Source organism: Dasypus novemcinctus, chromosome 29, assembly GCF_030445035.2.
Source record: "Dasypus novemcinctus isolate mDasNov1 chromosome 29, mDasNov1.1.hap2, whole genome shotgun sequence".
Taxonomy (NCBI): domain Eukaryota; kingdom Metazoa; phylum Chordata; class Mammalia; order Cingulata; family Dasypodidae; genus Dasypus; species Dasypus novemcinctus.
In genome coordinates this window covers 10,137,523-10,164,327 of record NC_080701.1, presented here as the reverse complement: position 1 = coordinate 10,164,327, position 26,805 = coordinate 10,137,523, and the positions used below count along the sequence as shown (strand labels likewise).

Below are 26,805 nucleotides of genomic sequence, written 5' to 3'. Positions count from 1 at the left end.
CCCTCAGCTCTCCCTCTCCTGCTGGCCTCGCCGGTCTCCTCGTGCCTTCTGCCACTTGCCCCCGATTGAGTTACAAAGCTCCAGGCTGGCGGGCCTAGCCCAGACTACCCTCCTCTCCCGAAGCACCGGGATAGGGAACCGAAATGTCTGCCCCTTCCCCGTGGCGCCACAGGCCCACTGTTAATGACCTGAAAGCCGAAGCTGAGAAACACCAAGTCCAGGCCAGGGACTGTTGGAGATTTGGACCCAACGGGTATCAGGAATGAAAGAAAGAGAAAAGGGAGAAGGAAACAAAGAGAAAGAATGAAGAGCTGGGATCAGGGCGTCTGCGAGTAATGACTCCTCAGACGACTTTATTGTTTACAAGGGGCTCTCTATATACCCCAGTGTATGTGACAACAAGCAGGAACACGTATTAACTATCAGCGTTACCCGCAGTCTAAGGAATTTAAAAAAATCTTATCTCAAGGTACAAAGTCTAAGTGTTCTATTCACTACAAAAGGTTTGTGCTCATCTTTTCTTTCAGCCTTTAACAGCTTCATCCCATTTGCCGGGAACTCTTTTTTTTTTTTTTTTAAGATTTATTTATTTATTTAATTTCCCCCCCTCCCCTGGTTGTCTGTTCTTTTTTTTTTTTTTTTTTTTTTTAAATTTTTTTATTTTTTATTGACTTTGTAATAATATTACATTAAAAATATATATGTGAGGTCCCATTCAACCCCATCCCTCCCCCCACCCCCCCTCTCCCCCCCCCAACAAGACTCGTTCCCATCATCATGACACATCCATTGGATTTTGTAAGTATGGTTGTCTGTTCTTGGTGTCTATTTGCTGCATCTTGTTTCTTGTCCGCTTCTGTTGTCGTCAGCGGCACGGGAAGTGTGGGCGGCGCCATTCCTGGGCAGGCTGCTCTTTCTTTTCACGCTGGGCGGCTTTCCTCACGGGTGCACTCCTTGCGCGTGGGGCTCCCCCACGCGGGGGACACCCTTGCGTGGCACGGCACTCCTTGCGCGCATCAGCACTGCGCATGGGCCAGCTCCACACGGGTCAAGGAGGCCCGGGGTTTGAACCGCGGACCTCCCATATGGTAGACGGACGCCCTAACCACTGGGCCAAAGTCCGTTTTCCAGCCGGGAACTCTTAATTACCACATTCCTTAGGGTGCAAGCGTAGCCGTGGAGACAGCACATCTCTCCTTGTGAGGCCACTGTGCCTCAGTTTCCAACAAGGGACAGCCACGTCCAGGCTGACACCAGAGCCCGGCTGCCTACCCACTAGCCGTGAAAACTTTGGAGACTGCATCTCTGTCATCCTGCACAGCAGCGTGGAGGAATTACAGTTCCTACTGTGTTCATTATTGGCTCTATGACGAGAGATTTCTCCGAACTTTCGGGGGCAATCTCTTTATTCTCATGATTTGAAAGTAAGGGATGAAGCTGGTGTGACAAAAGTTTGAATGTAGAAATTATTTCTAGGAGATTTGGCATCTTTTCAAAGAACCCTGAGGCTTCCAGATAAAAGATGAATCGCATGGAAGAAATCATGAGCTCTGGAGAAAACTTGGCTCTTTTTGGAAATCCAACCAAGTTAGTAGGATGCAAATTTTCCCTTACTTCTTTGTGAAGCAAATGCCAAGCTCAGTGGACTCCAGCATCCCGTCTCCTTACCCTCAAGGAATTCCGTGAGCCAGGTATAGACGCCTATTCTGTTAAGCAACTGAGACGTGGGGTTTTGTGTGGTGCCGCAGTTATCCTCTCATGATTAAAACAGAAATTCATACCTGGAATGGAGTGCTGCTTTAACAAACACCTAAATGTTGGCCTTAGAGTTTGGACAGTGAGCGGTGAGGACATTGACGAGAGGGGCTGGCAAAGTGAAGATCCACGTTGTGCAAGAGCAAGCATTGACAGTCAGGAAAGCCCAGGAAGGAGTTGACTGCCCCACTGACACTCGTAGAGTTGTAGAATTTGAGAGAGGCTCAATTATTTGTGTATAGAGAGGCCAGGACTCAGGAATGATTTTGAGAAGGAAAAATGGTTTATTGACGGCCGGCCGGACTTGGAGCTTTCTGTTTGAATCCCGAGCTCTGAACAAGATTTTCAAGTGTCTTTTATACAGAGAGGAAAGGCCAAATGGTCCCTTTGTTTCAGTTCTCAATAGGCTTCAATTAGCATATATATCTTCCACATCTTAGGTAAGCTTTTAGCATGGACTCCAGACATTCTAGATAAACTTTTAGCATATTTGCTTTGCATTTCCCCTAAATACTTAAAGTTTATAGCCCTTGCATTGTTAAACTGTTTCCTGGGACTGGAGTCGTTGCCATTGTCACTAAGGGCAGGACTGCAGCCTCTTACCGTTCCACACCCACAAGTCAAACAGCTTAGGTTATCTCTGAAGAGACAAAGAGCCTCCCAGCCATAGCCCACATCAATTCCCCCCTTTGCCAAAGTTTAACTTGCTAAGCATTGACATAATTATTGTTGGAGCTATGAGGTGGATGGCTGTTTGTTGTTTTGATTGATTATTTATCAGTCTTTAGTGCAGCATCCAGGACTGTTTTTAGAACTTTTCATTCTGGACAGCAGAATCTTTGGGCAGGGGCCTCCTGCAGTTATCCTGCTGCCACTGGCACTCATGTGGATTTTCAGTCAGGTTCCAGATCCATCTATTACTTTTATTTTACCTTTAAAGAGTTTACACCTTTAATTTAAAAGGGGTGCTGAAGGGAGATGATCTCTTTTCTGTAACTGCTTCCTGCTGGCCATGGGCTATAGTCATTGCCTAACAAGGTGTAAACTTCTTATTTTAACTGGAGGAAGATGGATCCGGCATTCTGTACGAAGTTGGATGAAGTTTTCATATGGTTAATAAGATGTTCACTCTGAAAGAAACAAACTTAATTAAAAATTTGTAATACCCATTTTTAAAAGAGGACATTGGATTACAGAGGTAGACAAGGTTAGGTGCCTATAAAGATGGCACTCCTTCTTAAAAGCTGGTGGGAAAAGCATATATATTCTTTTTTAAGTTATTTATTTTTAGAGAGAAATTGCAACAGACACTTAGCTTTGTCTGAAGACACATTCCAAGCTGTTCAATGATTGGCACTTATTCGCTCTGTCAGATGCTCCTGGTGAACTGGCACTCCTTGGGCAACTTGCTTCATTCAGGATTAGAACACTAAGTTGGAAATTCTCTTAGTTTTTAGCTGTGGGAGTGATCAGAACTACAGAATAAAGGTTTTTTTACACCTTGGCTTTAATTGTACAATTTCTAGCAATTTTGACTTGTTCAATAGGTGACTCACCGTTAGCAAGCACGCCTCACCTTTGCTACACAGCAGAGTACAGTAGAATATAGAAGTTGACTGAGACTGGCTGAGACTGCCACCTTATTCTATAGACATGTTTATTAACTGTTTAGAAAATGACTTTACCAGGAATTTAACATGTCTAATATACTTCTGCACTTGATCCAAAATAGAACAGATAACATTATAATTATTAGGCATATATTTAGTACAGGATAAAAGTACAGCACTTAATATTAACTAATGTATTACTTAATGCATAAGGATTCAGAGTTGCAATTATTAGTTTTGAGTTTCAGGTTTGTAATACTTTACATGTTATCTCTCCATGAGAGCAGGCCATAATGCCAATTGTGTTTAAGTTTCACTTACAGTATCCTGGTATCATGGCTCCACTTAGCATGTTCTTCAACGCAGTGAGCAAGTCGCAGCATCCTTGATCTTAGAGAGATTTTCCAGTATTCTACTAGCCTGGTGCATAGTGCTCTCTGGCACCATGGAACAGTGCCAGTCTGGAGGCGATGTCCATTGTACACTTGGCTTTACCGAGTCATTATTGGCTGCTGCAGGAGCTTGAAACTGCAACGTAGTTTCCATTGACTTCAGGAGCAGAACCAGAGGCTGATACAGCAAATATTTTTAATTGAGAGGTCAGTGACCAGCCTAGCCAATAACTCACATGGAGAGGCAAAATGCAATGTATACAAGGCCTGGTTTGAACGCACAAGAGTTTGATAATGTTAATGTTTATTCCTTGTTTTTATATATATTTTTTAAACAATTTAATGCAACACATCATATATCAAATGACTGTTTACTTACACAATTTTACCATGAAGATAACAGTAGGTACTTTACTTTAGTAATAGAGGAAAAAATTATTTTTTATTGTTAAGTGAAAACAGAATATTTCCAATAGAATCAAGATAACTTTTTATTACCATTTACTTAAATATGTACCTTGCGGTGGCCTTCAGACAGGTTTTATTATCACGAAGTTATTTTTTGCAACCAATATCAATCTAAGTTTTAGTTAACAATGACTTTTAGAACTAGAACGATTTAAACATTTTTAGTTTGGAAGATGTTTTACAAACTCTTTATAATTGACTATAACCACATTGACTAGCCACCTCATGTTTAAATAAACTTATTAAATTACAATTACCAAAGAAATTTACTCTATTTATTTAAGAGAGCATATCTACAATCTTTTTCCTTTAGCCTAATTTCACCAATGTGAACTTACAATTTTCATTACTCTAAAGATTTCGTACATAATGTTAATTTAGTTTATAAATTAACTATGGGAGATTACACTCAAGTTAAATAAAATTGAAACCATTATAGTTTATGCAAGGAATGTTCTCTTTTTCCCTTACAGGAGGCTAAGAACTTCTTTTCTTTGTTTAAGTTATGAAAATGAACAATTTAAAAGCATACTGACTACCAGGTTTTAAAACACATTACACAATTACTTAATTTGTTTAATCATAAGCCAGGAAAGATCTCTCCATAGTTTTTATGGACTTTACTTACTGAAATTTGTTAATAGAGCCACTAATTACCTTTATTTTGTTGGAAAGAAATCTTCTGGAAGTAAATAAGGCTCACCAGATTGTGGAGAAGAAAATAATTTATTTTCAATCTTGCAAGAAGGGGCACAGAGCCAGATATGGCTGGCGCCTGGAACAAAGAAAAATGACACAATTTATACCCCTAAGCCTAGCACACAAGCTCTTCCTCTATTTTTCCATAGACTGGATACTTCAGAAGTTAAAGCTTATCTGAGACCTAACTTTCCCGCGCAAAAGTTTGTGATGTAACTGCTTCCTCTATCTCACATTCCAACCATTTTAGTTTTTACCTGTTCCCCTTTGTTAAATAAGGAATAGAATTTAGTGCTGAAATGGCACCGACATAGCTCCTTCTTGGGCAATCTTTCACTGCCCTGCCGGTAGGACTGGCCTAAGCTGATCTCCTCCACTGCTGTCCAACCCGGGAGTGGGAGACTGAGGCAGCAGGCCACCAGGTTACACCAATCAACATTTTTTTTCCTTTATGTGAAAACTAACCTAATCTTTGTTTTTTTTTTTTTACATTTTATGTTTGACAAAAGGTTTAAACTGGGAAATTACCCAGCAAACTGATTCTTAATTCCGAGCCTAGTAGATAGGTTTAATCTGCCACACCTAATCTTGCCTTTAAAGCTCTTGCAAAGAGAAGGCCTTTTCCCAATTGTTTTTATAATTAGATTTCTATATGACTTTTTTATCCTGCTTAGTTTAATTTGGGCTTTAAGAATATTTACAAATATAACTGCATATTTAATTTTTAACAATTTGAATAGAGCTTTTTTAAGAATTTTCATTTGTTAATTTAATATTATCCTGATGTATGAAGACATACACTGAGCAAATGGGCAGACACAAAGAGTTAGACACAAACACAACTCATTGATATTACTTGTAATTTGCATTATTTTATATACTGTTTAGCTTAATTAATTAGGGGTTCAGAAATACATTTTACTTATATAACTGCATATTTAACCTCAACAATTTGAGCAAATAGGCAGATATAAATAGTTTGAGACAAAAACATAACTTTAGTTACTTTAAACTTCTAATCTTTACAAAACAAGTGTGACTGCAAAACATTTCAAAGACTCCTGAAACTTTTCTTAATTTGCACTATGACTGTGCAGTTTTACACTATTACCATGCAGTTTACCACAAGAATTTTCCTTCTTACTTAATGGATTGTAATAACCAAAATATTCTCAATGCTTTAGCACCATTTTGTTTTAGAACTTTATATTTTACTTTTAAGTTAGCAGAATTTGGATAAACAACAAGATTAATCTTATATATATTTACTGAGGCTATTTGAAGCCTCAGGGAGACAGACTGGTTTCTCTCATGAATTACCGCTCTTAAGAACACTGACCATTAAGGCAGGAGACTTCTCCTCCTCCACCCCCCTTTTTGATTTTGGAGATAATAAAACTCCAGTGGTCATTTAACCTTATTCCATCAGGCAGCAATTTATTTAGTTTACACTTGAATTCATGAGAAAGGGTTACTAATACCAGGACAGGAGACAGTGGTGTCCTTGCTCTTGTCTGGCCTGTAGGGGCAGAAGCTATTATGAAATAACCATAGGCAAAGGCAAGGGGTGAGGTTAGGCTTGAAGTAACCATAAACAAAGGAAAGATTAGTTTAGAATTTACACTTAAATAATAGTTTCAGGCTAAATTCACTCAGTTATAATTTCAGTTATTATCTTTCCGCTCTTTCATAATATAAATGCATTTATAAATGATTTTAACTCTTAGTTACAGTTTTATTAATTTTTTAAAACCTGTTAATTTTATAACACTTTTAAACACCTTTCATTTGACTTATAACATATTAAATGAACTTAACCATTACTTTAATTTTTCTTTTAAGGTAAAATAAATCTCTTGCAGTTAGTTTGAAATAAAAGCTACTTTTTAGGATTTGATAAGATAAGACCCTTCTTCTAACACTGAGGAAATGATGAGGTTAAAGCACAAGAAGCTATTTTGATAAAACAGATTTTCTTTGTATACTGATTTTACTCAATTTTAATCATAAAAGTTTCCTTTCACAAACCTTCTACACTTTCAGTATTCATTCAGGTTTTTTCCCACACTCTACTCTTTCCAATAATCAATCATTTTATCTTAGGACAAAATCATCTTCTGTTTCCTTAACAATAAAAACACATTCCATATATCCCACATACTAAGTTACCAGGCAAACTTCTTACAACATATAATTGCCATTAATACTAAACAAGCTTGTTAAAATAATGAACTTTTCTTCACTTTTAATATTTAGTAGCATGTAATACCGGAAACAGTTTTTTTGATGCAAGTTGGCAGGGAAGGCTGGTATTATCAATTCAGTTTTGTTTAATAATGACTTTTTGCAATTAGCCATTTAAATACCTTAATTTAAACAATGCTTTGTTAAAACTTTTATAACTATTTATACCTTTAAGACAAATTTTACCTTCACAGAACACATTCTCTTACTTAAAGTTACTACAACACCTTCTAAGAACCTGGGCAGAATGCAGACGTATTTTGGCTTTGACACCCTATGGAGGGAACTTTACTGCATTTATTCTGATTCTGCTTTTCACCCTCTTCACTCCTCCCCCCCCCCCCTTCCAGGCAGTCAGGCGCACAACAAACAGGAATGCGGCTTATGAATAGAAGGGTGGACTCACTGGAAAGGGGCAAGCCCCTCCCCCCTTTCCAGCTTTCAGCCAAAATGAGCAGACAGAAACTCTCCCAGGGACCCAGCCACCCTGACTGGGGCAGCCCCAACAAACTTGGGTACGTGGCACAGACACAGATGGCCTCCAAGCCCCGGCAAAGGGGCAGACCAGAGACAAGACAGCAGAGCATGCACAAACATCTAGACTCCGCAAATATCCAGACTCCTCAGTTTTGCCCCATAATCATTTCTCCAGCTCCACTGAATTCTACTTTACATAACAACACAACTCCAACACTAGCATTGAGCTGACACAAACAGAAGCACAAAGGTCACTAATCTGAACCACAAGTTCTCTATATATATTTTCAGCACTGCTGCCCCCACAGCCATCACAAACTTAGAACATTTAACATTTGGTATATAGCAAATTCATTCACAATTTAGCACCATAACAAAAGATATCAGCTAGACTTTCTCCACTGTTTAAATTTACACCCAGACCAAGCTCCACTAGAAAAGCCGATCCATTTTTCTGTAACCAAGTTTTTTTTTGTTTTGTTTCATTTTTTTAATCCAGACCAATTTCCAGGATGTTAGGACTTGAACCTATAAATAGCCCTTCCTATTAAAATCAAGCCTCCACTCCTTTAGTGGATATAAGACTAGTACCAGATTCTAACATGCAGTTAGACAAACCCAAAACACCAGGGCTTTTTCCCGGTTTTTCTCTAGGACATTAGGACTTGAACCTATAAACAACCCTTCTTATTAAAATCAAGGCTCCACTCCTTCTGTGGATGTGAGACCAGTACCAGCTTTTAACATGCAGTTAGACAAACCTAAAACACCAGGGCTTTTCCCCGGTTTTTATCCTTTTCCTAGGCCTAGAGAGAACGGCTTTCCCCCAATTTTCTGGGGCTACTAGGGTTCTCTCAGGAGGTGATCAGCCTCCGCTTCCTAGCAATTAAAGCTAGGGCCTTCCAGACTGTGCTCCCCTGGGGATTCTTACCTTCTTCCATGTTCAGAGTTCTTTTTCGTTACCAGAATCTTTCTCTTCAGACCTTCCATTGCCCTCGATTTTTGTCGGGAAGATTCTGGTGGAGCCCACATCTTTTCTGGATTAAATTTAATCCAGGGGCGCCCAGATTTGGGGTTCACCCGAGTCCTCCCAGCTTCCTCAGGGATTTGGAAGGGGCAGCAAAATGCTACCGTCTCTGGCCTTCATTTGCAGTCCCACCAGAGTCGCCAAAAATGTTGTCGAATTTGAGAGAGGCTCAATTATTTGTGTATAGAGAGACCAGGACTCAGGAATGATTTTGAGAAGGAAAAATGGTTTATTGACGGCAGGCCAGACTCGGGAGCTTTCTGTTTGAATCCCAAGCCCTGAACAAGATTTTCAAGTGTCTTTTATACAGAGAGGAAAGACCAAATGGTCCCTTTGTTTCAGTTCTCAATAGGCTTCAATTAGCATATATATCTTCCACATCTTAGGTAAGCTTTTAGCATGGACTCCAGACATTCTAGATAAGCTTTTAGCATATTTGCTTTGCATTTCCCCTAAATACTTAAAGTTTATAGCCCTTGCATTGTTAAACTGTTTCCTGGGACTGGAGTCGTTGCCATTGTCACTAAGGGCAGGACTGCAGCCTCTTACCGTTCCACACCCACAAGTCAAACAGCTTAGGTTATCTCTGAAGAGACAAAGAGCCTCCCACTCATAGCCCACATCAGTAACTCTAAGCAAAGTGGCTGGCCCACGCAGTGTCAGTGGTCAGTGCTATTTTACAGGTTTATGATTAGTGAACTAGTAGGAGAGACAAGTGAGCTCAAGAAAGAATAGGCCAGTTTGCAAAAGGAATGGAAAAGAATAGTCTAGAAATTTAAGGCCTTGCAGGGTTGGAAAAGCTGTCTTCTTCAGACCTCTGAGGTCTGGTACATCTGGAAAAATACAAAACGGAGAAAGAATTTGAGCAACAAAGGCTCAGGAATGCCCAAATCCAACTGGACTTTAGTGAAAAATATACTTCTGTTGGGGTATCACAATTGGAATTTGCTTCTTTTAGCAGTTAACGAACTTTTAACTGGTACATATTTGTTGTCATATTTAATCATTGGAACATGCTAGTGTATCCATTCTTCCCAGTCAAGAGCTGTATGGATATTCGCATGTTGGCACAATTAGTAAAAAGGCTTCATGAGAACTAGATCTTAGCTGAATAGAATCACTGAATTTTAGAAATACCGCTGTGCTGTGGCACTCTGAATTAGTGACGGTCAGTATTTAGTACTAAGGGCACTGTGATCCTAGATTTTTTTTAAAGAATTGCTATTTATTTTAAAATATGGAATGCTTCACGAATTTGCATATCACCCTTCCTCAGGGGTCATGCTAATCTTCTCTGTATTGTTCCAATTTTAGTATATGTGCAGCCGAAGCCAGCATCATCTTTGATTTTAATATCTAACATCTTCTGTTCCTTTTCTCAATTGCGAAAGCTGCTTGCTTTATCTTCTATGAATAAAAAAGTCTGGCTGCTTAGCAATGTAGTATATTCTGTTTTAGTTTCAAGAGTGAGAGAAGAGGCATTGGAGTTTGAAAAAAATAAAATGAGGATCTTCCTATCACTATATATCGCTGGGTATCCTCGAGGTTCTTGGCTGTGTTACGTAAATGAATCTAAGAACCTGCTGGTTTAGTTAGCCCAGTAGTAAGGAAATGGAAGGAGAATAGAAATGGGAGACAAAACAGATGACAGGTTCCCAGGTATCCTTGCGGGCTGGTCCAGGCAGAGCAGGGAAAAAAGGGACAATTGCACCTCTGTGTCTCTTTGTAAACCATTCATTATTCCTCCCACTGGCTAATGTTCGGGGGAGGGGTCCCGGTTGTTTGCTGTTTTGATTGATTACCCCACCCGTCAATGCCCCAGGGGCACCCCAATGATAAGGCCCCTTGAGAATATCCGGGGCTTGTCTTTGATCCAGGGCAATCGAGGGCAATCCTCCGGGGTTCTTCCAGCAGCTTTTGGTGGGGGTCTTTCTCTCAGAGGATTTCCGGGTGGGATTCCACGGCCACGGGTTTCCCGCCGTGGCTTTCTGCTGGGTCGCAGGTTCGTCCCCTCATTCCCTAAACTAGCCTGCCTCCCGTCTTTTTAAGCCTTCAGAACTCGGTTGGGTAGACCAGAGGCAGGTAGATTAGGGAGAGAATGATGAAAGCACTAGCTAGTAGCCATTGTAAATTTATGATCTTGTGGTTCTGGAGTGGCTGGTGAGTTACTATTTTCAGGCCATGGTAATTTGCCTTTAAATGAATAATAAAAAGCAGTTGTCCCCTTCTATCTATGGCTACTAAAGAATATAAAATGAAGAAACTTAGAACATAGGTCATCAATTTAATCAAACCAAAAAAAGGTGAATTTTGAAGCCCAGATTATCCCAAATATTAATACTTTTTGAAAATCAAGACCATGTTTTCACTTTAAGAGATACATAAGAACCAAATCAGAGGCATGAAAATAAAATGAAAACTATTTCTATTAAATTTTAAAAGAAAGCTGGTTTGCATTAGGAATGCTGCATTAATAAATCGTGCTGATATTTCAGAAGAACAAATTCTTGCTAAAACATTTTATGGATTATGTCCTGTTATACTTGCCTCTCAGGATGCGTTTCTTTAAATAGTTATGCTGAAGCGATTCCACTGCCCCTTCTCATTTAGCGGTGTTAGAAGAGGCCCCTTCTCATTTAGTGGTGTTAGAAGAGGCCGGGCAGTGTGCCGTAATGAAGCTTGGGGGAATGTGCATTAAGGAATTGGAGCACTTCTCACCACCAAACTAAAAGGCCCTGTGCCTCTGCTCAAAACCCTCCAATGGCTCTCTCGGACCCAGAGCTCTTATGGTGGCCCCCACCGCACTGCAGGGTGTACTACGTCCTCATGCCTTTGGGATGTTTTGTCCTTCTGCTCTCTTCATGGGAGCATTTCCCCAGGTAGCCATGCAGTTATCTCTTGCTCACTTTCAAGGGCTCGGCTCCAGTGTCATTTCCATGCTACCTCCCTGTCCTCTGTTCTTAAAACGCAACTGGAATTCCCCCACTCCCCACACCACCTCATCTGCCTTTTCACGCTTTTTCCATAACACGTATCACTCTGTAACATACCGTATAACTTACTTATTGTTTATTGTCTTTGCCTATGGACTAGAATGAGGACAGAGAATATTTGCTTTCTTCACCTATGTATCCCCGAAAGTGCTTCAATCATTGTAGGTACCAAAAATCATTTGATGAATGAATGAATGTTGTTGTTAATGTACCATTGCATTTTAAATTTAAGATAATGATGTGTTATACACTGCACCTTGAGTTCTGCTATATTTTCCCCTTTTTTGTCAAAATGGGAAAATCCCTTTTATTGCAACTATTTCTCCCGATAATCCTCACTTCTTAAGGACCCACGTGGTGGAATGGACTGTGTACCCCACTTTGGACATGTCCCTGGTCTTGGCCAGCATTCTACTGGGTGTGGATCTCTTGAAGACGTTACTTCAGTGAAGTGTGGCCCAGCTGAACCAGGTCGGGCTTCCATCCAGGTCCTGGAGTCCTTTGTGAGCAGAGTGGAAGCCAGACACAGAGAAGACCATGGATGCAGCCAGGGGAGAAAGGAGGAGCCATCACCACGTGACAGAAAAACCAAGGACCCCAGGATCACCAGCAGGCAGCCCCAGAAAACCACAGCATTCAGGGAGAAAGCACTGCCCTACTGACGCCTCAGTTTTGAACTTCCAGCCTCCAAACCATGAGCCAATAAATTCCCATTGCTTAAGCCAACCCCTTGTGGGGTATTTGTTTTAGCAGCCAGGAAACTAAGACACTCCATCCCTGGTTATTTTGAACTCAAAGTCAGCAGATGTTGATGCTTTCAGATACTTGAGTTAATGCAAGTGCATGGATTAAAAGACATCACATTGATAATTTGGCCTTTGAACTGCTTTCACTTTTCTTTCATTTCTTTCATTCTACAGTGAGGATAAAATGTTTATGATAAGAGGTTCTTGACAACTTGGAAAATTGTTTCTGCCTTACTGGCAAGGTATTTGTTTTTTAAGTAAATATTTCCATGATAGCACAAAATCATGCTATAGAAAAGGTTTTTTATTGTCATTGCTTTTGTTTTTGTCTTATTCCCTTTTTCTTTACAGGATTTCCCTCTGGTCATTGTGAGAATTTAATTTTAGAACCAAGGGCTGTTAAAAGATGTGCTAACATTCTGGCATTGGTTTCACCTGAGAATTTATAGTTCATTTTCATATATTCTCCAGAAGCCAACTTTTATGTAATATTCACAAATAAGGTCACTTAGGTAAGAAATAAAGCCACGGAATTTCATTTTCTCTCTAAAACAGCATCGTTAGGAAATGCGAGGAAGTTGCGTTCCTTATGGCAATACGATATCTTCTGATTCTGCGAGAGGTTTTGGGGTGTTACAATCTGTCATAGAAAAGAGCAGTGAAGTCAAATATAGCTTAATTATAGTTTATAGTTGCCTCGAAACATTTGCTCCTTAGATTGAAGTTCTCAATTGTTCTCAGATTGAAAACACTAGCATAATGCCAGTCACCCTGGAGATAATAATGAAATATTATCTTAAATTAAGTATGTTTTATCCTTTAGATTTCTCTCCCTGTGACTGTCATTGACTCTTTTCCCCAGGGATAAATGTTCACTGGGCTCATACTGTTACGAGGAAGTGGTTCCAGATCCAGGAGATCTGCCTTTCCCTGGACTCTGAATTTTGAGGGGCTCCATGCCATGGTGGAGAGAAGGTGGCTGCTAGTACAGGCTGGCTGTCTGCATGCAAAATGGAGTTTATACCATCTTAAACAAATCACTCGGTGTTTTAGTTTCCTAAAACCTGCTGGGAGCAATATACCAGAAATGGGTTGGCTTTGATAATGGGAAGTTATTAGGTTAAAAGCTTACAGTTTCAGGGCTGTGAAAATGTCCAAATCAAGGCATCCACAGAGATGCTGGTTCACTGAAAGTCAACTGCTGGCAATCCTGGACTCCTGCCACATGGCAGGACACAACGGCAGCTCTCCAGTTTGGGTGTCTGCCTTCTCCTCCTGGTGTAGCTTCTCCCTCAGCTCAGCTGTGGGTGATCAGCAGGCAGCTCATCTCTCCCCACTCCTCTCTTTCATTCTCTCAGGGGGCTTCTTTCCATGCCTTTCTGTGTCTTTGTGCTCTATTGAACCAGCCTCTGGCCTCTCTCTCAGCCCCTCAGGTTGTCTGTCCCTGGTGCTTTTTCTTGTGTGCCTCTGCTCTCAGTTCTCTGATTATAACGGACTTCAGCAAGAGGACAAGGACCTACCCTGGGCCACCGCACTGAAGCAATCCCATCAAAGTTCTCCCAACTGAATCCAATCCAATCAAAGGGTCTCACAGGACCTGGATTAACTTCAAGAACATGATCTTTTCTGGGATCACAAAAAGCTTCAAACTGTCACACCTGGGTTAGCTATTTTATCAGGCTGTTTATTGCTTGTTCAAGATACTTCCTTGCTGTCTTCAGTACTGATTTTATGTTCAAGATTGCATTAACCATAGATCGCTCTTGATGTTCATTTTAATCTGATATCATTAGTACAAAATGGCTAGATTTGGGGACGAGCATAAAAATATCCTGGGTGGGGAGAAGAACCTTGGATTAAGAATCAGAAAAGTGTGGCATGATGGGTTGGCTTTGTTGACATGATATTTGACTCTGAGTATTTGAATCTTGCTTCAGATAATGTTTCTACTGATCTTCAAAATCTAACACTTATCAGTCCTCTCTCTTTGTTGCTCGGAAGGCTTAAGCTAGAAATCTTGACTTGCATCAGCCTTTCTCACCGGTTTCTCTAACACCAACTACATCCAGTGTCACCTATCTTATTTACTACCCAGAGGCCAGGTGTGATAACAAGGAAGCTGGCCAAGGACTTAAATATGAAACTAAATGCTCTTCTACATAACTCTAAACAGGATATGTGTGCTGTGAGCTCATTCAAGTTGCAATTTCCATTCAATTAAAAGCCAGTACCTATTGACTCAGCATCAGCCCAAGTTTTCAGCTTATCCTATGGTCACATTATAACCAGCAATTAGGGAGTCACTACCCTTGCCTAATTTCTGCAAGTTTTCCACATTTTACCCAACATTTAGCAATGCCTTCCCTCTAATGAGTCTTTCATTGGGTTCAGTGGCTAATGTCCCAGCTGTTTTACTGTGAGATTCTTCCGTGCCTCCTGAGTCTTTTCCAAGAACTGGTACTTCCAATCTTCTGCTTGTCCTCTCTGATACCAGTTGCCCATCTTCTGGAACTTCCTTGGATTTCTTGGTTATTAAATATTGCTTGATCAACTAATCCACACTTATGGATATATTTATCTCTGGGTCCCAGCCATAACTTATCGGATCTACACCAGTATTAATCAAGTGTTCATTGTATGAAACATCTCTTTTAACTCTTTGTCCTTTGAAATGCTTGGCATTAACCATACCTAACGTTAGCCAAAAATGGCTGATCTTGACACTACCTAGAGTTGGGATTTTATCCAAAATACTTATGTCTCACATAAGTCATGACATAGGACAAATACATGGTACTTTTCCTAATTCATATGCCGTATGGCATTTTGAAGATTAAAAATTTTCCAAAGTTAAATGACTTAACATGATTAGTGTAATATATTACTAGACTTTTCCAATTCTATTAATATAAGGCCCTGCTTTAGGAACATAGCACGAAGAATGTAATTAGCTGCAGCTGTAACAGAACTGGAGATATTACAGAAAGTTATGTGCTATGGTTTCTGGAAAAGATTACAGAAATTCCAGCACTGTAAAACAACTGAGTCATCAGTTTCTTGTTTCAGTAACTAAAATAAATTTGGAGAACTGTGCTTGTCTACACCCTTATAAACGAGTACTCCCAATCTTGTTCACGTACTGTCATGCATAGACAATGTCAAAATCATGTGGGCTACTGGAGTTTTTGGACAAATCTACACAAAGCCTAAGATGACCCATACAGGACCTCTGGCCACCCCCAGCCACCCCAGGGCTAAGGGTGTCAATAATTTGATATTCCCATGACCTGAGTTACACCATGCCAAATGGGAAATGCTGCCATACCTCTTGGAGTCAGGATGAAGTTACAATATAAACATTATGCAATCCAGTGAAGTACAAGTGGAAATTTAGAAACTCTCCAATATATTTGATTAATAGAGACACTAATTCCAATAATTCAAGGACAAATTTTACTTACAATTTGTCCATAGATTCCAGAAAGTCTCATTCAGTTAGTGAGGAAAATTGTGCCAAGGGGAAATGGCTTATTCTATTCCAATTGAGCACTCTTAATACCAGACGCTTAAAAAACGAATCGAGGTCAATTTCCTGGGTTAAGTGGAGAAAAGAGGAAAGAAGGAAGGTTGGGTAGCAGGAGAATCATGTACCCTCCACTTCTTTCCCTCCTCCTGTCCTAACTGAGAATATTCTCATCTTCTAGACATTTATTTTCCATGGAGGTAGATGTGCTAGAAATGAATGGGCTTTTCATGTCCCTCTTGGGTCATCACTGGACTCTAGTGAGGTCCCACGTTCGGTTCTTTGTTCCACAGAAGAACTCATAATAGATTGAGTCCTTTGAACTCATCTGAGGCAAACAAAATATGCCTCCCCTCTTACAATGCCCCTGGCTATTAAAAGCAGCCCACTGCCTCCTCATGAATCTCCCCACAGAGGCGATGGTACAGAAGTAAGTACTTAGTCTTCACAGGTTTATTTACTCTTAAACTCACTCAGAGAAACCAGAGCTTAATAATTACTGCTTTCTATGATGGTTAGGCTAATGCGTCAACTCAACCAGGTAATTGTGCCCAGTTGCTTGGTCAAGCAAGCACTGGGCTAATTGTAATACAAGGACATTTATGGGCTTTAGTCATCACCGAGGTTACTGGACAGATGGCTGATTACATCTACATCAGCCAGGAAGACTGCCTTCAGCAATGAGTGATGTTTTATCCAATCAGTTGAATGCCTTAAAAGGGGAAGGGATTTCAGCCTTCAGAGAGAATTTCTAAGCTGGTCTTTGGACAGCCAATGTCTTCCAGAAACTCTTCAAGGACCTTCATTGGACTTTCCTCAGAGCCCCTGGTTTGCAGCCTGCCTGAAGAACCTGGACTTGTGCATCCCATGGTCACATGAGAGAATCTTGTAAAATCCCATACTATTTACAGGTATCTCCTGTTGATTCTGTTCCCTAGAGAACCGTGACTACTATACTTCCTTATTCATCCTGCTTAGTGAGACAAAGTTTAATGATACTAATAAACACAAAACAAAAAGCTCCACAGGGAGCAGATATGGCTCAATGGATAGAGCTTCTGCTTGCTATAGGAGGTCCAGGTTTGATACCCAGGGCCTCCTGGCCTGTGTGGTGAACTGGCCCATGAGGAGTACCGCCAGGCGCAAGGAATGCTGTCCGGCACAGGGGTTCCCCCCCATGTAGGAGTGCCCCCCCCCACACACACAGAGTGCCCCCTGAGTAAGGAGAGCTGCCCCGCACAGGAGTGCAGCCCACCCAGGAGTGGTGCCACCCATGCGGAGAGCTGATGCAGCAAGATGACACAACAAAAAAGAGATACAGAGAAGAGACAACATGAGATGCAGCGAACTAGGGAGCTGAGGTAACACAAGAGACTGATGACCTCTCTCCCACTCTGGAAGGTCCCAGGATCAGTTCCCGGAGCCATCTAATGAGAATACAACAGACACAGAAGAACGCACAATGAAAGGACACAGAGAGAAAATAATGGGGCGGTGGGGGGATGAGAAAAAAAATTCCAAAAAAAAATCCCTCCACAAAATACTGGCGTAGACAGGTCTCAGTGACAGCACAGACTGATGATAAATTTTAAGCCACATCTTATTTAATAGCTAAAAGTGTTCACTGGAACACTGACTCCTCAAAGAAAATAAATTACACCACCATTCAGCAGGAAGTAGCTGACAACCACTCTCTTTTCATTATCTTCCAAGATGAGATAAAACCAAGCATAATTTTTAGAAATATCCTATACACAGTCTGACTCAAATATATTTGGAGATGGTCCGAGTTTTATTTCATTGTATCCCAGGGAGACAGAGCCATATAACACAGACACGTGGGACAAACAGCAAACAAAGAGCCAACACCTGTGATTCTGAGTGCCATGTGGTGATTTACTTAGCTTCCTCAGGGGAAACAAACCTTCGAAAAGGACCAAGAGAGAAAAACCGTTCTTAAAAAGTTCAAGAAAGGATAATAAAGGAGGTTTGTTTTTGTCTGAGATGCTCATTGTTATTAGTAGTCAGAGAAATTATAAACTAGAAAAATAATAAGACATCATTTTTCACCCATCAGATGTATAAAACTTAAAACATTTGTAACATCCAGTGCTGATCAGGATGTGGTAAAACTGGCACTTTCACACACTGTCAATATCACTTTGATATGCTTGGACGTTTTGGAAAAGAAATCTGGCAATATATATTAACCTTGAAAATGTACCCTTTGACCCAGAAATCCCACTAGGAAATAAGAGAATGGAAACCCGAGGATATGTGTACAGGGCTGTCTCTTCATTGAAGCATGTGTGTGGTTATTTTTAAAAACTGAAAAAGACCTACATGTCTATAAAGTGAGATTAGTTGAATAAAGTATTATATATACTCTATAATATATCAAGCATCTACTAATAAGTAATGAGATTTATCTATATGTATTTATACAGAGGAACATTCATGATGGACAGCCAAGTGAAAATGAACAGCAGAGTGATGTTTAAGAGGCTTTATAGAGAGAAAATCCTAAATTTGAGTAGGATATGTTTGCTTGCGTGTGTTCGTAGGAGCCTAGAGAAAGCTGTAGAAGAACCCAAACCAAAGTGCTAACGGCACTTCAGAGGAGATGGAAGTGCGAGATGGGGGAGAACTGGAAAGATGGTGGGTGTGTTAGTCGCCTGCTTCTGTGTTGGTGGACTTGTTATGCAATCGCATACTGTATGGGTCATTTAAAAAAACGAAAACAAAATGAAAAATCAGATCTATAACTTAACGTGCAATTTCAGAAGGCCTGCCGGGGCCTAGGGCTACGTGAAGAGTGGATCTCAGCGCCGTAGGCTGGCAGGACCAAGGATAACTGGCCGGGCACCCATGAGGCCCGAGGGGCTCCATCGTGGGCCCCCGCCCTGGGAGTGTGGCTGATGTGGGCTATGGGTGGGAGGCTCTTTGTCTCTTCCGAGATAACCTTAGCCTAGGCTGTCTGTCCTGACTTGTGGGTGTGGGATGGTAGGAGGCTGCAGTCCTGCCCTTGGTGACCATGGCAACGACTCCGGTCCCAGGAAACAGTTCATCACTGCAAACTCTATAAACTTTAAATATTCAGGGAAAATGCAAACCAAATGGGCTAAAAGCTTATCTAGGGGAAACGGACTTTGGCCCAGTGGTTAGGGCGTCCGTCTACCACATGGGAGGTCCGCGGTTCAAACCCCGGGCCTCCTTGACCCGTGTGGAGCTGGCCATGCGCAGCGCTGATGCGCGCAAGGAGTGCCGTGCCACACAGGGGTGTCCCCCGCGTGAGGGAGCCCCACGCGCAAGGAGTGCGCCCGTGAGGAGAGCCGCCCAGCGTGAAAAGAAAGAGCAGCCTGCCCAGGAATGGCGCCGCCCACACTTCCCGTGCCGCTGACGACAACAGAAGCGGACAAAGAAACAAGACGCAGCAAATAGACACCAAGAACAGACAACCAGGGGAGGGGGGGAATTAAATAAATAAATAAATCTTTAAAAAAAAAAGCTTATCTAGAATGTATGAAGTCCATGCTAAAAGCTTACCTAGGATGTGGAAGATATATATGCTAATTCAAGCCTATTGAGAACTGAAACAAAAGGACCATTTGGCCTTTCCTCTCTGCATAAAAGGGACTCAAAAATCTTGTTCAGGGCTCGGGATGGAAACAGGAAGCTCCCGAGTCTGGCCAGCCTTCAATAAACCATTTTTCCTTCTCAAAATCATTCCTGAGTCCTGGCCTCTCTATATGCAAATAATTGAACTTTTTTCAAATTCTACAACATGGGGACAGCTCCATCCCATCTGCTTTCCGTTCCTGGATTGCACTGAACTCTACTCCGCGGGGGAAGCTGAAAGAGCAGCAGCGCAGAACGGGCAGTTCTGATGGGCCACGGACCCCGGGGGCTCCGGCCTCGCAGGTGCGCGGCGGGTGGGACCCCCAATCGCCCTCTCGTAGCTCTAAACTCCAGGCCTATTCCCCACTGCTCGCTCCTCCCTCCTAGAGGTTTCTTAGGCGCAAGTCCCTGGAATTCCTGTCCACTTCCCCTCTGTCCCCTTTGGTTTGCTTGATGAATATTCAACAGCTGGTCGATAAAGGTCGGCATTTCCTCCTTTTATTCTAAAGCAGTGTTTTCGTTTCCTGGGGCAGCTCAAGCAAACACTATGCAAGGAGTTGACTTCAACAATGAGAATTTATTTGCTCACGGCTTTTTTTGTTTTTTGTTTAATTAAAATTATTAGAGCACAAGAAATGTTACATTAAAAAACATTAAAAAAACAAAAAACATAAGAGGTTCCCATATAACCCACTCCTCACCCCCCACCACATCATTTTTGTAAATGGTATTTTTTTGAAGATATATACATCACATAAAAAAATGTTACATTAAAAATATGAGGTTCCTGTATACCCCACACCTCCCCCCCACCCCACAACTCCCACACCAACAACCTCCCTCATCATTGTGGCACACTCATTGCACTCAGTGAACACATTTTGGGGCACTGCTGCACTATACAGATAATAGTTTACCCGTAGTTCGCACTTTCCCCCCGTCCATTCAATGGGTTATGGCAGGATATATACAGTCCAGCATCTGACACTGTAATATCATTAAGGACAACTCCAAGTCCTGGAAATGCCCCCACATCACATCTCTACTTCCCTCTCCCTGCCCTCAGCAACTGCTGTGGCCACTTTCTCTACCTTGATGCCAAAATTTCTTCCGTTACTCATCGCAATACTTTTATAGTAGAATATCAGTAAGTTCACTCTAGTCCATATTTTATTCCTCCATCCTGTGGACCCTGGGATGGTGATGTCCACTCCACCTCTATATCAAGAGGGGGCTTAGATTCCACATGGATGATGGCTGCAATTCCTCTGCTTGCAGTTGTAGGCGCTCTTGGCTCCCTGGTGTGGTAGCCAACTGGGCCCTGAGCCTCAGCAGAGTGGCGACTCCTACTCTCTGGTTCGTTGGTCTTACCCAGGTCAGCTAACAGGGAGGTGAAGATGGTCAACCACCACACCAGGGAATCAAGAGTACCTACAGCTGCACGCAGAGGAATTGCATCCCTCATCCATGTGGAATGCTCATGGTTTTGAGCCTTGTCCAGATCGAGGTATCATCAAGGCGATGCTCTCTTCCTGGTGGCTGCCGCGGTCCTCGGGCTGCAGCCTGTCACATGACCTTGCACCTGGGGGGTCTCTTGGCTCTCCCCTCTCCTCCAGCTCTGCTGCTCTTCAGCACCTGGCTGCCCGCTCTGTGGCCATCTCTGTCTGAATTCCACCTGCTCGTAAAGGTCTCCAGTAATAGGGCTGAGACCCGCCTGATTGAGGGGGCCACACCCTAACTGAGGGAACCTCATTGGAAGGTCCTGCTTACAATGGGTCCCCACCCACAGGCATGGACTAAGTCTAAGAATGAGTTTTTCTGGGGTATCTGCAGCCTCAAACCACCACAGGCAGGGTCACCAGTGATGACATGAAACTACACTGAACCCACCATCCTCGTTGAATTCTACAGTTTCCAGAAAACTCCCCATCATTCTTCGGGGCCCAGCCTCCCCAGGCTTGTGCCTCCTATGGCCTAAGTCTCTAAAAACAGGTTCTTGAGATATTCCTATAGTTCAGCTGAGAATTTCTGACCCAGTGAACCCACAGGTCCCTCGGGGCTCTGATGACTGGTTTAAACCACCTTTCCAGGCACCCTCCGAAGGCCCACGGAGTGACCTACAGCACCTCTGGTTCAAAAACTCCTCTGTGTCAGAAAAAAAAAAAGCTCCTCTGTGTGGGTGCTTGGCCCACGAAAGTCATCTGTCTGGTTGAACTGTGTGTGCTCACGACGGAGTTCCCATTTCAGAATTAGGAAGAGGAAAGTTGGCGAATCCTTGGGGTCAGATTCAAAGACCCTGCCCACACCCCCACAACCGCCAGTCCCTGAGAAGGGGACGAGCAGCTGAGTGTGGCCAAGCCCGGTGACATTTTATTGGGCCAGGAGCAGAGGCTTTCACTGGACTGAGGGAAAGGGGCGTCTCCTTGGGGTGTGGTGCTTCAGACCTCTCCATCCACAGCGCCACAGTAGGGGTCCCAGCCCTTCTCTCCATCCAAGTCTCCCCTCGTCCCCAGCTCTGAGCACAGAGGCTGCTGCGCTGAGAAGAACCTGAGGTAAGGGCCTGCCTACGCTCCTTCTTCTTGGTAGATGGACTTTCTTCTCATTGGAACTGTAAGAGGAGACACTTGGGCTTGGGAAGAAGGAGACAGAGTTTAAAAGTTACCTTCTTCCTATGTTACACTAAAACGGAGAGAAAGAAGGAAAAATAAAATGAATAACATTTAGGCTAAAAGGCAGGCTTTATTGGGTCAATTTTATCTTTTGCACAGATGAGGAGACGGCTCCCTCTTCCCAACCAACCACCAGCCTCCACATTTGAGCCATGTCTGAGATTCCAAGGTGAACATCAACCCCCTCGTCTATCAAGAGGAAAGTAAGATTGATAAAACAGCTTACCGGACACCTCTCTGGGGCCGGCAGTACATTACAATCCCATTCCAGATTCCAGAGCAGAACTGTGAGGAGCGAGGGTTTGGCTTTTTCACCCTCATCTCCGCGAGCCTTTCTCTCCCCTGTTTGTCCTCCAGCCCTTGCACCCTCCATGCCTGTGTAGTCTTTAATTTCAGCTCATGGTCAAGATGGGTAGAAATGTCCTGGGATGCAGAACTCATATACAGAGGTGTATGCATTTAATTTCACAACGGCTTTCAAAAAATCAAAAGGCCTTTCACTTTTGCTACCTTTGTGGCCCACGTAATAAATAGTGGCATTTCGGTCATCAGACTGAAGCCAGCGAGAGGAGGGCCTGGGACAAATCCCACCCCCATCCCTTCCACTCCTTTCAGCAACAGAAAAAGCTGCCTTTGAGACAATACTCAAAGGACTAGAACCAAGCCAGGGCACATGTTCAAACTACCGCAAGCTATTCCCAGCAGAAATAGAAACCAGAGGGACAGAGAGCAGGGGTTAGAAGATGGGAGCAGCTCAAGAAGATTCAGGAAGGCGTTTCTCAAAGTCCCCCACCACCAACCCCGCCCTTCCCACGCAGTTCCTGATACGAGTCTATTTCATCAGAAGGAGGAGATGCTGGTGATGAGGTGCCCCAAACAATGGGGGACACTGTTTATTTTCAGCCTTTGGTTTTTTATTTTAAGGATGATTCAGCCTATTTGTTTCACACTTTTGGCTTCAAGTTAGGAAGCAGCTGTTTAACCTCCTGTTCTTTGAGCTAGTAATCTGTATAATTAAGACTTCTGAAAGAATATTGGAAAGGGTGCAACCACGTTCTCAGATAAAATTATATCTGTAACGTGGGAAATTTATTTCCTTCCGATTACTTTAATTATAATCTTGTGCGTCTGTAACATTTGTTTGGCATTTATGCTTTAACAACAAAACCTCACTTGAAAAAAAAAATGGCAGAGATTCTTGAATGGCTTCCTTCAAAATACTATTTTGTATTTAGTTACGTATTTGCCACAATCTGAATTTTTATGAACTACTTCCAAGTAGCCAAATGTATAAAACAGACTAAACTAGGTTGATGGCTTGGCTCAGTTGCATGAACAATTAAAAATTTCAGTGGCCTAAGACAATAACAGTTTCACACAAAGTCAGATAGAGCAGTTGGCCTTTTTCCATTTGAAGCTGGACCATCTGGAGCATGGGCCTTCTAAGATCACTGTGGCATGGTAAAGAAAGCAGAAGGCATGTATGGGAAATTCAGGGAAAAGGACCGAAATAACTTCTTTCACTTCTCCCCAGATTCTATTGGGAAGACCCACCATCCAACTTAAGCAGGGAAGAGGGCAGTATAAAGAGTAGATGTACATTTGTTAAGAACAAGTTTCTTCATTACATTAGGAGTGCTTAAAACATCTCCCCAGAGTAGAAAAACAGGGGAGGAACAGTACTGTTTTAATAGAGTACCGTTTGGATTTGTTCAACATTGCTTTAACATGTCAGAACCCTCCAAGTCTACTGAAGGTACACTGATTCTTACCCAGAACACATGAAACACTCAACCCTGTTGACTAGGTACAGAGCAGGTAGGGAGGATGGGTCCAATTCAGAATGAAGCAAACATCATGAGTGACCCTATGAGACCAAAGGAAAATAAACAGCAAGGCTGGAGTACGACAGAGCAAAGTTCAAGCAGAAGTTATTTCTAGGAGGGATAAAAGTAGCAGGATTTTCTGTTCAGAAACTTCCCTTCCCACATTGATCTTTCTCTCATTCTTATTTCTTAGGATTGATTCAGTATTTCCTTTTCCAGTCCTCTACTTTCCCTATTTCTCCTAATTGTTCAAAATAAGAAGATCTTGAAAATTTAATCCAAGAAAGAAGGCCCATTTTTTAACAAAGGAAAAAGTAACAGATCCAAGACTACAGAAAATTAAGCCTGAGGTCCACCCATCCCAAATGGAAGAGTTCCTTCTCTCAAGTAATTTACAATCTGGTGGGAGGAGATGGACTATAACTGTCTTATAACATGACATGGGGATAAGGACTCTATATACAGGGGAGCTCAGAGAGCAGGGGGAGCAGATCTGCCTAGAGATCTAGAGGTGTGGGAGGGGGCAGTCTTGATAAATGTGTCTTGAAAAATGAGACACATCTACAAAGTTAAAGAGGACTGAAGTAACATGATTAGAAGGGTGAGCCAAATTGGATGTGGGAAATGGCCGAGGACAGTGCTAGAACTGTAGGCTGGGACCAGACTTTGCAAGCCCTCAAAAGCCAAATTAAGAGATTTGAACGTTATCAGAAAATGATGGCAAGTCATCACAGGTTCTTAAACTAAGGAAGCAGAACGATTAGATCAGAAGTTTCCCAAGCTTGTGTTTGTAGAAGAGTCCTTGGCCAATATCTGTCATCAGTGTGGCTTAGGGAACACGTAACACATCTCCTTGGTGAGTCATAAGAACACCAGTGAGAGCATAATAGAACTCTGAGAATTCCTGAAATAAAGTTGCCTGCTTTTTTAAACTCTTATTTCCAAACTCTAGTTGAGTGTATTGGTTTTCTATGGCTGCATAACAAACTACCACAAGCTTAGTGGCTTAAAAGAAAGTCCATTTGTTAGCTCACAGTTCTGCAGGTCAGCAGCCTGACCTTTGCTCAGGCTAAAAGTAAGTGTTAGCCACACTGAGTTCTCTTCTCACATAGAGTTTCTAGGGAAAAATCCACTTCCATGTTCATTCTCATTTTTGGTAGAATTCAGTTCTTTGCCATGGCAGAATTGAAACCCATTTCCTTGCTGGCTGTCAGCCAGGGAAAGCTCTCCATTTCTAGAGACCACGCTCAGGTCCATTCCATATGAAGCCTGGTAATAATTCACAATGTGGGAGGGTTGCTTTCTTCTAGGCCATTCAAGACAAATCTCTGTTACTTCTCTTCTTTGACCAGTCACAGAAAAGTCTCTACTATTAAAGGGTTCATGTGATTAAGACAGACTCATCAGGATAATCTCCTTATTTTAAGGTCAACTGATTTGAGACATTAATCACATCTGCAAAATCCTCTCATAGCAGGAAGTAGATTAGTATTTGACTGATGACGCAAGGGCCAGGAAACTTGGGGATCCATCTTAGAATTCTGCTTACCACAGTAAGCAATTTGTTTCCATGGGAAATCTTTTAGTATCTTGTAAAATATTGTTCCACAGCAGCCAAGTTTGGGAGAAGTTGGATTGATGTGGAAAAAACATTCTGGAAAGAAGACTGGAGGTGAGAGGAATGGAAGTAAGAGGCTACTGCAGTTATCTAAACAAGAGAAAATGAGCAGCTCCTTGAAATATACTTGGAGATAGAATAAATATAACTTAATAAACAAATAAAGAGAGAAATGGAAATTTTTCAAATTTTTAACCCAAAATATTGAGTCAGTTGTGACGCTGTCAAACATCAGGACAAGAAGTGGGTTTGGCAAGGAAGAGGTAATGAGTTTTGTTTTCAGATCTGGGGTGTAAATGGGTAGAAAAAAGTTTGAAACTCTGGAGACTGAACCCTGGAGAAATATGGGGATTGGTGCTATCCATTCAGAAGTCAACTCAATGGATAAGATTTGCTAAGGTGGTTGAAGAAGAAAAGAGTGGAATAGAACTGGGGATGGCATGAACAACATACAGTCATTGAAATACAAGCAATGTCAAGCTAAATGCATAAAATCATTGACTTATTAGGGCAGAAAAGTCTACAAAGTCATCTTACTATTAGCAAAGGAGAATATCCCATAATATCCTTGCGGAGTGGTGAAAGTATACATGGGTATTGAGAGCTGCAAAATTTTTGTATTCAGGGAGTGATGGTTAATGATTTGGTGTCAAAGGAGAGAGTGGAAAAGATCACTGGCCCTGCAGTCAGGGCCAATTCTGGGCTCTTCCACGAACAATGAGGCCACATGATAGATTAACACACACACACGTCTGTTGAATACGTGAATAACTAGTTGTATGACCTAGAGCCAGTCAACCCACCGCTCAGGGTCTCTGCACCTCAATATGAACATTGGGTTCGATGTTCTATAAAATCCTATCATCTCTAAAACTCTTCTATTAAAAACTTCAGGTGGATGGTATGAAGAGCCACACAGTTCTCCTCTTTGTTCTGCTCTGTTTAACTGCTTTATCTATGATTTGGTTAAGTATATTTTAATCAGTTCTGCAGTTGAAATAAATGTGAGAGACACAACTATGTGACAGATGGCAAAAATCAATATTAAATTCCTGGCAGGAATCTAGAAATAAAAACACAACTGAAAAGCCAATACGTTGGTTAAATAAGATTGTTGCTGGAACATAGAATATATATTTT

General features: G+C 41.9%; 1 non-coding gene across 1 annotated transcript; it reads right to left on the bottom strand.

Moving 5' to 3' along the window:
- Positions 1 to 9,903: 9,903 nt before the first annotated feature.
- LOC111759934 (U6 spliceosomal RNA) lies at positions 9,904 to 10,009 on the bottom strand. The gene has a single exon (XR_002793774.2). It is a non-coding gene; the product is annotated as a U6 spliceosomal RNA (small nuclear RNA).
- Positions 10,010 to 26,805: the final 16,796 nt, after the last annotated feature.